The sequence below is a fragment of the Podarcis cretensis genome (assembly GCF_951804945.1).
Source record: "Podarcis cretensis genome assembly, chromosome: 16".
Classification (NCBI taxonomy): Eukaryota; Metazoa; Chordata; class Lepidosauria; order Squamata; family Lacertidae; genus Podarcis; species Podarcis cretensis.
In genome coordinates this window covers 17,903,882-17,919,673 of record NC_137186.1, presented here as the reverse complement: position 1 = coordinate 17,919,673, position 15,792 = coordinate 17,903,882, and the positions used below count along the sequence as shown (strand labels likewise).

Here is a 15,792-nt window from a genome sequence, read left to right as displayed (position 1 = left end):
ATGATTTTTTTAGCACATGCTCCAAACCATTTGCATATTTTTGGGGCGGTGGTGGTGAATGTGACAATTATCCTGGTACAGTATAGAACAAATCAAAAACTAGAAGCGTAGATATAGGACACTTTCGCACCATACACGCAAAGTGATGCCACTTTAGGAGGCCATGGCTTCCCCCCAAAGTATTCTGGGAGCTGTAGTTTATTAAGGGTACTGAGAGTTGTGAAAAGGACCCTGTTTCCCTCAGAGAGCTACAGTTCCCAGAGTTCCCCATGTGGAAGCAGTGACTTGTTAAACCACTCTGAGGACTGTAGCTCTGCGAAGGGAAACAGGGCCCTCATAACAATTCTCAGCACCCTAAACAAACTACAGCTCCCAGAATTCTTTGTGGGAAGCAATGGCTGTTTAAAGCGGTATCGACATAGCTCTTTAAATGTTTGTTGTGGATGTGGCCATACCCTCATTCTCCTTCCCACTCTTCCTATTTCTTACCCGCCATATGGCCGACAAATTAGGTAGTGTAAGGCCCCTTCCAGCTCTCTGATGCTATGAAGCCTCCTTGGGTGGCCTGGGACACGTCACTTGGCCTGACCTCCCTCGCAGGGATAGCGCGAGAGATAAGAGCAGCTCTTAACGCACCCAGAGCCCTTGGGCCAGGGAGGGAGAAGGATATTCTCTGCAAAGGCTCCATATCACCTTCCCTGCAGAGGTTTTCATTGCAGGTTTTCTGGAGTTTGCATGGGAGTTGTGGGCTGGGGGGTGGGGGAGTCAGGTCGGCAGGATCACTGCCCACCCTCCCTCTTTCTCTCCAGCCTCCTTGTTTTCTCCTTCTTCTTAAGTTATTCTGCTGAGACACGCTCTCTCCCTCCCAAGGGAAGCGTCTCCCTGCCCTGGCTGGAATGTTCCCATGAGGCAACCAACCTCAGAGTTGCGTGCCCAGGAGAGCTGCTCTTGCGTGCTTGTCATGCTTTTTTGCGATAGCATCTCCCAGGGTTGGCTGGGCCTGACTCCAGCGTCGGGAGATTTCCGCCTTCCTCACTTTCCTTTTGGCCTCTTGTTTATTTACTTCATAAAATTTATACGCCGCTGGGTTGTCAACAAAACCAGAAAGTGGTTGTCAAAGAGAAAAATGGGGAGAATATTGCCAAATAGAAAGTAGAATCGTAGATTATAGAATTGTACAGTTCGAAGGGACCCCGTGGGTCATCTAGTCCAACCCCCTGCATTTCAGGAATCTCAACTAGATCGTACATGACAGATGGCCATCCAACCTCTGCTTAAAAACCTCCAAGGAAGGAGAGTCCACCACCTATGGTAGAAGTGTGTTCCGCTGTCGAACAGCTCTTACTGTCAAGAAAGTTCTTCCTGGTGTTTAGTTGGAATCTCTTTTCTTGTAACTTGAATCCATTGGTTTGAGTCCTAGACTCCAGAGCAGGAGAAAACAAGGTTGCTCCATCTTCCATTTGACAACCCTTCAGATATCTGAATATGGCTATTATATCTCCTCTCAGCCTTCTCCTCACCAGGCTAAACATACCCAGCTCCCTCAACCGTTCCTCACAAGGCTTGGTTTCCAGACCCTTGAACATCTTGGTCGCCTTACTCTGCATATGTTCCAGCTTGTCAATATCCTCCTTAAGTTGTGGTGCCCAGAAGTCCACAGTACTCCAGGTGTGGCCTGAGCAAGGCGGGATAGAGCCGGACTATGACTTCCCCTGATCAGGACACTATACTTCCAGACCCTCCAAGTGTCCCTATTTTCCAGGGACAGCCCTGGATTTACAGAAGCCATCCCGGTTTCTGATTTGATCCCAGAATGTCCCACTTTTCCTTAGGATGTTTCTATTTTCATTGGAGAAATGTTGGAGGGTATGGAGTTATGCAACCCCTGAACCAAGGAGACAAGTAACTACACAACCTTTAGAAGGCATCTGAAGGCAGCCCTGTATAGGGAAGTTGTTTTGATGTTTAATGTTTCATTATGTTTTTATACATGTTGGAAGCCGCCCAGAGTAGCTGGGGCAACCCAGTCAGATGGTCAGGATATAAATAATAAAATTACTATCATATCATCATCATCATTATGATGGACGAGAATGTCCCTATTTTCATCAGAGAAATGTTGGAGGGTATGTACTTCTGTTGATGCAGCCTCCTAACAATTCTCAGCCCTCTTAAGAAACTACAGTTCCCAAGATTCTTTGGGGGAAAGAAGCCATCACTGTTTAAAGTGGTATCGCAGCTCTTTAAATGCATGGTGTGAATGTGGCTTTTGCTCAGGCTCTCATGTTCGTTTGGAGCATTCAGATGTGGCTTATTCCACCCAAAGCGATTCCTCTCTTCTCCCAAGTTGGAGCAGAGGATGGCGGGGTTGGTGGACCCAGGCCTGACTCAGCACAAGGCGCAGCGTCACAGGCTGCCTCTACCCTGAGCTGGCGGTTGTGATGATTTAACTTTATTACATTCCCCCCCATGGGCACTTCTCCTATAAACACGCAAAGATATCAGGGCAGGAGGTGCACATTTTGCTGACATACAAAAGACTGCTTTGGGGAGCCAGCTGAACTTGTTTGGCTCCTCTCCTTCTGCTCCCCCCACCCCTGCCGCACCGCCTCTCTTTATTCCTTTTGGTTTCCTTTCTGATGTTGTTAACAGCTTCCTTGTTTGCTGCCTGGCCACAGTTACACTTCCTTGCCTAGCTAGTATTTCAGAACCCTGAGCCTTCTTTGCAGAAAATATCAGGTGCACTCCGCTTGCTGGGAGTCACCACAACCAGGCACCATCAACAGGCAGGGTGGGGCATTTGCTGGGGGCCAGAGACGGCTAAGGACCCCACCATTGATCCTTTGCCTTCAGCTTGCCTTCTCATTAGCTGTGGTTCCTGCATTGCAAGGGGTTGGTCTAGATGACACTCAGGGTCCCTTCCAACTGTAGAATCCTATGATTCTAATGCACGTGTGTCTGAGTTCTGAACACCTGCCTTTTCCAGCTTGAAAAGTTTTTCCTCCCTCTCTCATGACAGTAGAATTTGTGAGCATCCACTCAATGACACTGAGTGTTGTAAGGTTCAGGAAAGATAAAAAGAAAGGACTTCTTCACACAGTGCATTATTAAACTGCGGAACTGACTTCCACAGGAGGCAGTGATGACAGCCACCAACCTGGATGGCTTTAAAAGAAGATTGGACAAATTCATGGAGGAGAAGGCTATCCATGGCTACTAGCCATGATGTTCTGCCCCCACGGTCACAGGCAGAAATGCTCCTGAATGCCAGTTGCTTGAGAACTCAGATGATCTTGTCCTCCAGTCCTGCTTGTGGGGTTTCCCACTGGGGCATCTGATTGGCCACTGTGAGAACAGGATGCTGCACTAGATGGGCCATTGGCCTGATCCAGCAGCCTCTTCTGATGTCCTTATGAACCTGTACACCAATTGGATCATCCTGGAGGCCCTGCTTCAGATCCCTTTACCTTCAGAACCTAGACTGTTGGAGAACAGGGTCTTTTCTGTGCTGGGGCTGCATTTTCTTAAATTTAGAGTTTTATCTAGAAGCTGAGAAATTTTTATTTTTATTTTTATTTTTACAGGCTTCCCTAGGAGGATGAGTGGGCAGTTAGCTGCTTTTGTTTACTGAGAACTACTTTATATGGTTTTTAACTTGTATTTTTATTGCTGTATACTGCTGTGGTGTTTTGTAACGTTTTAGTGGCTTATAAGTATTCCAAATAAAGATAAAATAAAAAATAGGTGCAATCCTTCCACAGAGACGTTACTTTGGTCCCTGTCATTGTTGAAGCACCAGGCACAAATAATTTTATTTTATTATGCCTTTGGTACGTGTTCTGCTCCAGAGCCCGAGTCTGCAGTGACTTATTTGTTGCATTTACCATATACCCCACCATCTCCTCCAATGAGTGGCACACGTGCTTCTCCCCTTTCCTCATTCAGTCCCTACAACAACCCTGCAAGGTAAGTTACACTGAGAGGCAGCGGCTGGCCTAAGGTTGACCAGTGAGCTTCGTGGTGGCTGCGTAGGGATTTGAACCCTAGTCTCCCAAGTCCTGGTCTTACCATTACACCGCACTGTCTCTCACTGGTTCTTGGCTCTGTTTGACTGTATTTGGTGCAGTGGATTGACTCTGAGGTGTTTGTGTAGCTTGCAGCAGTTGACTTCGTTGTTTGGTGTGTAAACTGCTCTGAACATTGACACGCAATAGCCTCTCATTGATTGGAAAGCCAAAAGCCTGCCCTTTAGATTGAAGATGTGTTTGGAATACACAATTATCCTACCAACCGGATGTTATCAACAGTTCAGAATATCCATCAGCAGTTGATGTGTGTTTGGAGTGGCAGGCTGCATATAGTCTTAGTAGTGTTCATGCGCATGTGTTTACGTGCTCAAGACAAGAGATGGCTGTCCAGTTGGCTACTCAGAGATTTGACTTCTAGAGACCCAGAGAACCTGGAATTCCCTGAAGGGCAGGAACACAGGGGCATTGGAAGCTACCTTATACCGAGTCAGGCCATCATTGGTCCATGTAGCTCAGCATTGTCTACACTGATTGGCCCCAGCTGCCCAGCGTTTCAGACCAAGAGTCTCTCAGTCCATATCAAACAGCAATATTTCTCCAGCAGCTACAGGATACCTGTGGATTGTGGCTAATGTCGTGTGTACTTGGTTTAGAATCTTACAGTTGAAAGGTATCCCCAAAATTGCTTTCATTTCAAAACAATTAATTACTGATTGGCGGGGAGAGTTTTACAGTGCTCCGTGGGCCCTTAACTGTCTCAGGTAAATGCACAGCCCTAAATAAAATCTAAATAAAATACATCACTAAATAAAATCTGAGCAAACACCCAGCTGCCCAGATTTTCTCCCAAATCTCCGGGGGTCCCAGAAGTGCTTCCCAGCAACTGCCCCACCCTTCCAGTCCCCACTGCCAAACCATGGACTAGGAAGGGCACACACAAGTGACAGGGTTGTGAGGCACTTTGTAAATTAAAAGGGCAGGGACATCAATGCTGAATAGGTGTGGTGGAGTGTGCATGAGAGGCATTACGTCAGTAGCATTAATTCTCCTTAAGACCAGGCTTGACGTTCATTAAGGGGGGGGGGCGGTATTGTTTTCAGGGCCCCAGCTCCTATTGTTCTATCCATACATTTTTAAAAACCCACTGAAGCTCTGTGTGTGTGTGTGTGTGTGTGTGTATTTCAGAAAGAGAAGTATTTGTGGAATCTGATTGAGCCAAATACAAACTCACCAAGGTACAACAGAAAAAGTGTATAAAAAGAAGTTCCCCTCACTCTCTCATAACACTATAATTCGTGGACATCCAATGAAGCTGATCGTTGGAAGATTCAGGACAAATAAAAAGAAGGACTTCTTCACACAGGGCACAGTTAAACTATGGAAATTGCTCTCGCAGGAGCCACCAATTTGGATGGCTTGGAAAGAGGATTAGATCAGTAAGAGGCGGAAATGCATCTGAATACCAGGTGCTGGAGGCTTGTGTTCAGGTCCTGCCCATTGGGGCATCTGTTTGGCCACTGTGATAACAGGATACTGACCTAGATGAGCCGCTGGCCTCATTCAGCAGACTCCTCCTAGTTCCTATGCTCTTAGGTTGTACTGCAGAGATAAGTCTTCTGTGCTGTGATTATCTTGTGCTCGCAGGGACCCTGTTTTTTTTTTTTTTTAATTAAGTAAACGATGGAGCATCACCAAACCACATGAAAATGGTTCCCTCCCCCCCCCCACCTCCAGCATAAAACCCTCCAGCAAGACAGCCAAGATTTCTGCACTCTCTCTTTGCCGCCCCCCTACTGTGTGTTTTTCAGGATTTGGGAGCAGAGGGGTGGCAGGATGGGGAGGGGGGCTCACTTGAGACAAACCGGTGAGTTCATCCTCTCCTCCAAACCGCCTACCCACCCACCGCGCCAATGCCTGCATTGTGTGCCCTCTGACGATGAGTCAATGGAATTGGGGATTTAGAGGGCTTAAGTCTCATAATTAATGTAAACTTTGCCTCAAACGGTTGGCAGTCACCGTGCCCCCCTCTCCTGGGGGTTTTCTAAGCTTCACTCTATTGTTTTCTGGTCCTTCCCAAGAGGCCTTGCTCCCTTCTCCCCACCTCACTTATTTCCAGCTGGCGCTCGGGGCTGTTGCGATAAAACTGATATCAGATACAGCTTTTCAGACTCTCTGTGCCTGCTGGGGCAACATGTACTTCCCCCAAAGAATAGAGACAAATGTAAGGCCCAACACTTACATATGAATGATCAGATGGGGACAGAGGGCCCCTGGCTTGACAGCAGTTGATGTGAGAAGCATCCAGGGGTCTTTGTAGGCCGCAGGCTTAACATGAGTCAACAGTGTCCAAAGCTTGGGACACTGCCTCAAAGGCTCAAGATGAATAATAAGTATAATAATAAATTGGCAGTTCTCACAACAGAGGGGATAAGGAGTGGCGACTTGGGCCTTTGAATTTATGCATATATGATCTGGAGCAAGGGGTGAGCAAATAAGGTGGCCATGTTTGCTGCCTGCTACGCTGCTGGACCAAGATAATGAAGCTTCTGGAAATCAAGCCTTATGAGGAACCGTTGAGGGAACTGGGTATGTTCATCCTGGTGAGGAGGAGGCTGACCTGAAGACCTGAAGGGCTGTCACATGAAGGATGGAGCAAGCTTGTTTTCTGCTGCTCCAGAGGGTAGAACCCAAACCAAAGGATTCAAATGACAAGAAAGATTTCCACTTAATATTAGGAAGAACTTCATGATGGTAAGAGCTGTTCAACAATGGAACCGACTCCCTGGGAAGGTGACAGACTCTTCTTCTTTGGAGGTTTTTAAGCAGAGGTTGGATGCCCATCTGCCAGGGATTATTTAGCTGTGATTCCTACATTGCAGGGGGGTTGGACTAGATGACTCTTGGTGTCCCTTCCAGCTCTACAGTTCTATGAATTCTGGGAGCTGTCCTTTGTTTAAGGGTGCTGAGGCCCCTGTTACCCTCCAAGAGCTCAAATTCTCTTAAGAGGTTTAACAGTCCTTCTTCCCAGGGAACATTGGGAATTGTCCCTTTGTACAGCAGGCAGTGGGTTCATGCTGACAACCTGCGTCCACCTGCCACTTAAAGACCCTGGTCTGGACCCTGAAGAATGAGCATGCTGGCAACTCTGTAAAGAAGGGCAACAAGGCATCCTACAGTTTGGGGGGAAATGGGGAGAATGGATTTACTTGGCTTAAAGATACCCCCCCCCAAAAAAAAAACACACCCCAGGGACTATCTTTGGTCCAGGTTGGAGCATATGGGGCACTTATTGGAAGATCGGGGCTGGAGAGCCCAGGATCATATTTCTGTGTGTGTTTTTGTGCAGAGGATGGCACGTCACCAGCTGTAGGAGAAGCATGGAGCTGTGAGAGTCATTACAGCAAATATAAGAACAGAAGAAGATCAGACCTGCTGGATCAGACCAAAGGCTTAACTAGTCTAGCATCCTGTTTCCTACTGGGGCAGTGAGGACTGGTGCCCATTAGGATGGGTAACGTGGAAGGCAGAGCCAGCTAGTCCTGGTTTTTGTCCCCATCCTCCTCCAATTGCCTGCTGAGTTCTAGGAGGGCAACACTGAGACCTTAAATGCCACATTTGTACCATATATTTAAAGCACTATGATCCCACTTTAAGCAGTCATGGCTTCCTGCAAAGAATTCTGGGAGCTGTAGGGTGCTGAGAGTTGCTGGAGGCCCCTATTCCCCTTGCAGAGCTACAATTTCTAGAGTGGTTTAACAGCCAATCTCTCTTCCCAGGAAATTCTAAGAATTGTAGCTCTGGTTGGGGAATTTGGGGGGGGGGGTCTCCTAACATCTCTCAGCACCCTTGAACAAACTACCAGTACAACACATCCAAGTAAGCAGCAGCAACACTATTGGCAACCTCCTGATCAGTTCTGACCTCATCAATGCAAATGTGACATTAGGATTTTGCCCCAATGTGCGTCATTTAACACTTATTTGCACTGAACCACATGTGCCATTTAATGCCATTGAAGATTTTGATGTTCTTTATAAACTTGTTTTGTAATTATCATCCTGAATAACTGGATGTCACCAGCAAATTTAGTCACCTTATTGCTCACCCCTCACTCCAAATCATATATGCGTAAATTGAAAAGCCCCAGTCTCCACTCTGTTGCAAGAACTGCCAGTTAACAATTATACTTATTATTCGTCTTGACCCTTTGATGTAGTGTCCCAAGCTTTGAATATGCGCCCCCATTACAACAGCCCTGTAGTGTAGGCCAGTAATGCTAGGTGGAAGCCAGAATGGTGCTGCAGACTTCAGTGCCCCTTTTCGCTCGACTCCCCCCACCCCACCACTAGCAAAAACACCACGCAGAAGCCCAATTATGAAGACATGCCTCAGTTGCATATGCAAAACCCAGGTTTTCATAGGCTCCAACTGTCCCAGTTTACAATTCCTGTTTTCTTCTACCTTCCCCAGGGAAATTATTACATCTTGTATTGTCCTAATTTCTGCCTTTGGGGATTGCTTTATTTGAAATGTTGATTAGTTGCTAGTGTGGTCATTCGGTTCATCCTTGTAGATAGGTGGATTCATTATGTCTCTCTAATGTGCATCCGTGTTTTGAAATGCATGAGTGCTAAAGGCGCCAGGCAATGCACACCCGTTCAACTGCTGTGGGAGGCTTTGAAAGAGTCATAACTTACTGTAGGGCAATTATTTCCATAGCAGCCTTTCCCAACTTGGTGCTCTCCAGATGTTTTGGACTCCAACTCCCATCAGCCCCCAGCCAGCGTGACCATTTTGGACCACAACTCCCATCAACCACCACAGCCATTTCATGTCCATCGCCTAGCTTTTCAGGCAGTGGAGGAAACAGAAGAACACAGAACAGAGTCTTCAAGAATAACCCTGTTCCCATGTCTACAAGTGAACAATTAATGTTCATGACAGGGAGGAAATTATTATTCAGTCAGTCAGTTTCTGTCCCACACCATCATATAGGTCTGGTTACAATACAAAAAACACACCATCAAAAAAATAGCAATTAAAACTGTGTGTTCCAGTTCAAAACTGTATTTTCACAGCAGGCTGCTGAATCTCAGAGCCCTCAAGAACCTTGGGCAAAGAGATGCTGTCTCCAAACCATGCTGAAAGATAGGCATGGAAGGCACTGGATCCACCTCTGACTGGCAGGCAGCACCCAGCCTGATGCTACAGGATGTGGGGAGGAAGTTGACTTTAAGATGGAATTAGACAAATCCATGGAGGACAGGCTTTCTAGTGCCTTGTGAGCTGTCACTGAGCTTCCATGTTCAATAGCTATGTATCCCTGAACACCAGCAATTGGGAAGGCCATATTGATGGTCTGCTTATAGGCTTCCTCAGGGCTTTTGGGTGGGAAGGAATTGCTGGGATAGACGGACCTCTGGTCTGATCCAGCAAGGATGCTCTCATGTCCTTATGGTAGTGCTCATGTGAACAGTCCCTACTTGTGTGGGGAAACCAATGTGCACAGTGGACACCCAGGGGTGGTGTGGCCTGCTGTTTTCCACCTCACCTGGTCTTGTGTATCAACTTTACACTGGCGGTCACATGAATGGGGCTGATGCATGATAGTGTATGGTTTGAGGAACAGGATGTGGTCTGTGGTGCGGGTGTACGATACCCACAAAATGGTACTGTGGTCAGAGAAATGTTGGAGAACATTAAAGTTTGTGTGTGTGGTGTAGCATTTAGGGAATTTAGTAGAATTTTGAGGCTCTTGGAGAAGCCTGCAGCTGCTCCCCAAGAGGTGTCCCTCCTGTGACTCTTCCTCCCTGAGGACTTTGTTATCGTGTCAAGGCAACAGTGCCTCTCCCACTCCATTGCGGTTCCTGGATCCCAAATGTGGCGTCTGGGATCAGCTAAACCCTTAAAACGGCGGGCTTAGTCCCGGCAGGGCTGGGAAGCCTCAGATAAGACCGGGGATTTGGGTTGTGCAGGTAATGGCAGGTGCCGTGCTCAACTCTTGCCTCCATCTTGCCAGCTGTACCCCCCGGCGGGTATTCCCCCCGGGCTGTGGCAGGCCTCAGAGGGTGCAGAGAGGGGTGAGGAGTTGGAGAGGGCTCTCTTGGAAGGGAATGAAGCCCACCTAAGCAGATTGAGGCCTGGCGTGGGGCTTGAAGGTTGTGGGGTGGTACAAGGGACAAGGCCCAGTTCTCACTGAGGTGCCTGACCTATGTGAGGGGCGTTGTGGCTCAGCGACTACCTCCCAAAGTGGAGGAAGAGCATAGCCATTGTGGCTAATAGCCCTTAGCCTCCTTTAAGGTACCACCAAAAGACTGAGGTAAAAATGTAAAGGAATCTTATTGCTGTGTGTTTGAGACACTGGGTTGCAAAATTGTCTCGTCCTTTCTCCCTCCAGTTCTTCCTCTCTGTTCTTGTTTATGGTGCCAGCACCAGGGCTGAGGAGTCAGGAGTTCTGGTGGCAGCTGGCTAGTCTTGGCTGTGCCAAAATGCAGTGTCCCAGAAGTTCCATGATGATATTGCATTGTGCATTTAAAAAAAGTCGTCAAGGCTGGGGTCGCCAGGTCAGGAGCATCCCAGACATTGAGGTTTCCCAAACCCTGGAGATGGTGATAATTTTGGAGAGGGGAGAAGAGGAGGGCAGACCCCCCCCCCGAGCATTTTTGCCATAATTTGTGCACATGAACACACACACACACACACACACATCCTTGCCTGCCTGGAGATTCAATCTCAGCAAACCTGGGCCTCAGCTACATTAGTTTTTGGGGTTTTAAAAACATTTTAAATGTGTTATAGCACCGTGACACCAGATGGCACTGTGGAGTTCCATCTTTCAGCAGTGTGATTCCCCATTATGAGGGTTACAACGCGTTTTCCAGAAACGTTTTTTTAAATGTGTCTAGATCCAGCCCTGGAGACTTCAGGTCAGACCTGGAAGTCTGGCAACCCTAATTGTGGCTCTCACAAAAATATAGGGCATTGCAAAAATAAAAATGGAAAACTAATATGGTAGCCGCAACAGCGACTGCTGGGGGACTGGAGTGGAGACCCATTGACTCTGGAGAGAGCCTGCCTTAGCCTTGCACATTTCATTATTGTGCAGAAGCCTAGCAAGGGAGAACCTTCCAAAGGATATAAAATGGTCATGGTTACATCACATTCCTTATGCCTGTGGCTTGCTAGGCAAGTTCAGCAACTGGCATGGCATTTGTCATTCTGAAAACCACAGCTTTCATTAAAAACAAACCCACGCCGCTTGTCCTCATGATTGCTGAGATTACTTTGAAATTGTGCTGGCTGTGTACAAAAAACTCAAATTAGGAATGAAAGTAGACATTTGTGATATTGTTAACAGGGTGGAGAGGCAGGGAACTTTTCTGCCTCACATATAGTGCTGGAACTCAGGGTAAGCAAATGAAACAGATTGTTTGGCAATGGGTTCAGGACTGGGCGAAAGAAAGTTGCTTGTTCACAATGAACTCATGTGTTGCACTGCCACAAGATGCAGCGATGTGCCTTATAGCTTTGAGGTCTTTTTCAATGGCGTAGTGAAAATCCATGGAGGACAGGTCTGTGTTAATGACTATTAGCTGTGAGAGATAAAGGGCACCTCTTCCAATTTTATACCTTTGAATAAATTCCAGAAACGGGGAACAAACAGAGGGGTGTGTGGCTTCCTGTGAGCTTCCCAGACTTGGCCACTGTACTCTGTGCTCTGGTAACTGCCAGACTGGACTACTGCAACACGCTCTATGTGGGGCTGCCTTTGAAGATGACTTGGAAACTTCAATTGGCCAAAATGCAAAGGTCAGATTACTGGTTGGGGTTGCATTTAGATCTCATATAAGCCCAGTTTTAAAACAGCTGCACGAGTTGCTGGTTTGTTTTTGGGCCCAACTCAAGGTGCTCACTTTAGTTTGTACAGCGCAGCCCTAAATGGCTCAGACCCCAAATACATGAAAGACGGCCTCCTTCCCTAGAGACCCTCTTGGGTGCTGAGCTTGACAGAGGGGGGCCTCTTGGTTGTCCCACCACCCTCAGAAGTTTAGAGTGGTGGTGACTTGGGGAGGGCCTTCTCTGTGGCAGCATAAGCTCGGGAACTCCCTCTCCACAGGGCTGTGTCAGTCACCTTCACTATACAGCTTATGGTGAATGCTGAAGATGCACCTCCTTACCCTGACTTTTGATACGTGAGGTGTCTTATGGGTAGCTTAGTCAGTAGAGCAGGGGTCAGCAAACTTTTTCAGCAGGGGGCCGGTCCACTGTCCCTCAGACCTTGTTGGGGGCCAGACTATATTTTGAAAAAATAAATAAATGAATGAATTCCTATGCCCCACAAATACAGTGGTGCCCCGCAAGACGAATGCCTCGCAAGACGAAAAACCCGCTAGACGAAAGGGTTTTCCATTTTTCGAGGCGCTTCGCAAGTCGAATTTCCCTATGGGCTTGCTTCGCAAGACGAAAACGTCTTGCGAGTCTTGCGAGTTTTTTCCCCTTCCCCCCCCCTTTTTCTAAGCCGCTAAGCCGCTAATAGTGCTAATCCGCTAAGCCGCTAATAGGGATGCTTCGCAAGACGAAAAAACCGCTAGACGAAGAGACTCGTGGAACGGATTATTTTCGTCTTGCAAGGCACCACTGTAACCCAGAGATGCATTTTAAATAAAAGCACACATTCTACTCATGTAAAAACACCAGGCAGGCCCCACAAATAACCCAGAGATGCATTTTAAATAAAAGGGCACATTCTACTCATGGAAAAACACGCTGATTCCCAGACCGTCCTCGGGCCAGATTTAGAAGGCGATTGGGCTGGATCTGGCCCCCGGGCCTTAGTTTGCCTACCCGTGCAGTAGAGCATGAGACTCTTAATCCCATGGTCATGAGTTCGAGCCCCAGGTTAGCCAAAAGATTGCTGCATTTCAGGGGGCTGGACTAGACAACGCTCATGGTCCCTTGCAACTCTGTGATTCTGTATTTGTAGGAACCACCTTATTTCTGTGATTGTAAGTTGTTCTGGACTGTTTTTAATATTGTGTTTTAATTGTAACCTGCCCCCAGTGCCTCACCCTGGGACCTTGGGGTAAAGGGTGAGTAATAAATTATCATCAACGCCATCATCGTCGTCTAACCGGCCACATTTGGGAACTGAACACTAGGACTTTGGTCCAATCCAGCAATGCAGTTTCCTTTTTTACTTCGGTGTGAATGTATGTGCTTGTTTATACGAGCCACTTTGAGCTACCCCAGGAAAACAGCAACAACAAATTTAATAAATTATTATGTTTGTTAATATATTATTTAATATATTATTATGTTTATTATTAATATCCTTGAAAGAAAAATAACAGGATATGTTAATGATTGACAAATAGCAATGGCGGGGGAAATTGGGCAGGTATGCTCCTTGCTTGGAGGGGCTCTTGCCTGCTCCTTGCCCCCTTGGCATAGCCCATGGATTAATCTGCCAGTCTTGTGTTCTCTCTCTCTCTCTCTCTCTCTTTTAAAAAAAAACATTTTTAAGTTGGGTCACATTTCCTCATGCATTTTTTAAAGAAGTCCTCTTGAAAATTTGCCTGCATTTCAGGTCATCTTTTTTCTATTTAACACATCCTTGCATGCCATCTTGCTTTGTACACACATTTTTGCAAGCCATTTCCCCACATATAATGTACTTTTCTAAGTTACTTGCATTTTTTAGCTAATATATATTTCAACTGATATATGTATTTTTATGCACAATTTCCTGTAACATATACGTTTACGTGGTTGGAGAACTGCATTGCAACATTCAGAGAAGTGCGGATTTCGGATGGTAACCCAGTTTCGGTTCATGTATTGTTTTGGAACGTACAAATTAGGTAGGCTGGCATAAAACGCCAATTTTCCTGGTCTGTGTGTTCCCTGCATTCCTTGGCAGTGGCGTGTCTATCTCAACTCTGCTTTGCTGCCCAAGGTGAAATAAAAGGTAAAGGGTAAAGGTACCCCTGCCCGTACGGGCCAGTCTTGACAGACTCTGGGGTTGTGCGCCCATCTCACTTAAGAGGCATGGGGCCAGCGCTGTCCGGAGACACTTCCGGGTCACGTGGCCAGCGTGACATCGCTGCTCTGGCGAGCCAGAGCCGCACACGGAAACGCCGTTTACCTTCCCGCTGGTAAGCGGTCCCTATTTATCTACTTGCACCCGGAGGTGCTTTCGAACTGCTAGGTTGGCAGGCGCTGGGACCAAGCAGCGGGAGCGCACCCCGCCGCAGGGATCAGGCTAAAAGTTAGGCCTCACTCCAGTGAATGTGGTGGTGGTAAGACAGGATTAGGATCCTCTTGCTGATCTCTGGGTTACTCAGAGTAGACCAGCAAGTCTCTGACGCCTTTACCGTTGGACAACAGGAGCCTCTGCATACTTAACTCACCTGATCCACAGGCAGGATATATATCTATATCTGTATATCTATAGTTATCTAGCTATGGGCCTCAGTCTTCCCCAGCTGTAAATTGGGATCTTAAAATGTGCTGCTGTTGACACAATTTGCTGCTCCTTAATGTTGCAAGCAAAAACAAATTCTGCCATGTCTGGCCTTGTGCTGATCGTATATCTCTCAGCCTTAATCTTCTTCGCAGGTAAAATATGACTATGAATTGGTTGCCTCTGTCCAGGTCTTTGTGAAGTTCTGCTTCCCATTGTTAAATATTTTTTTATTGGAATCTGTAGCATCTCAGAGATCGATTTCATAGAACTATACAGCTGGAAGGGACTCCCAAGAGTCGTCTGGTCCAACCTTCTGCAATGCAGGAATGTGTGTGTGTGTGTGCGCGCACGCGCGCGCAAGTTGTCCTGGGTTTATTCTGCTGTTGGTTTTGTTGTTTTAGATTTTGTACTTGTTTTAGCATACAGTGGTACCTTGGTTCCCGAATGGCTTAGTTGTTGAACAAATCGGCTCCAGAACGCTACAAACCTGGACATCAGATGCAGCTTCCGCTGGAGTGCAGGAAGCTCCTGCAGCCAATCAGAAGCCGTGCCTTGATTTTCGAACAGTTTCGGGAGTCGAACGGACTCCCGGAACGGATTAAGTCCAAGAACCAAGTACAGTGGTGCCCCGCAAGACGAATGCCTCGCAAGACGAAAAGCCCGCTAGACGAAAGGGTTTTCCATTTTTCGAGGCGCTTTGCAAGACGAATTTCCCTATGGGCTTGCTTCGCAAGACGAAAACGTCTTGCGAGTCTTGCAAGTTTTTTCCCTTTCCCCCCCTTTTTCTAAGCCGCTAATAGCTGCTTAGCCGCTAATAGCCACTAAGCCGCTAATAGGGATGCTTCGCAAGACGAAAAAACTGCTAGACGAAGAGACTCGCGGAACGGATTATTTTCGTCTTGCGAGGCACCACTGTACCACTGTACTTGTATACTTAAAACCAACCAGAGAATCTTTTCATTATTGGGCAGTACAGGTAGCTCGCATCTTGCCTGGAGGTTACATTCTGGGAATAGCGCATAGATGCAAAAATGCACATACTTGAATCACTCCATTGGAACTGGCCCCACACAAGCAATCTTACCTTTCAGAGGTAAATGCGTCTTAACTCCCAGCCAAACAAAGCAAAGAGCTTTCAAGCTCTTTGCTTTGCTTACCAGCCTCTGGGAGGCTCACTGGAGATTTCACGGGGCTGTCCGAGATGTCGCCATAGCCTCACGGAGCCCTGTAAATGAGTCTGAGAGCTTAAAAGCTCTTTCATGCCAGGAAAACCCTGCTCAGAAAAAGCTTTTAAGGTCT

At 47.1% G+C, this 15,792-nt stretch overlaps 1 protein-coding gene across 1 annotated transcript in view; it reads left to right on the top strand.

Moving 5' to 3' along the window:
- Positions 1–15,792, top strand: part of NECTIN4 (nectin cell adhesion molecule 4) — an 88,742-nt gene that overhangs the window by 25,243 nt on the left and 47,707 nt on the right. The gene's annotated exons all lie outside the window — the stretch shown is intronic.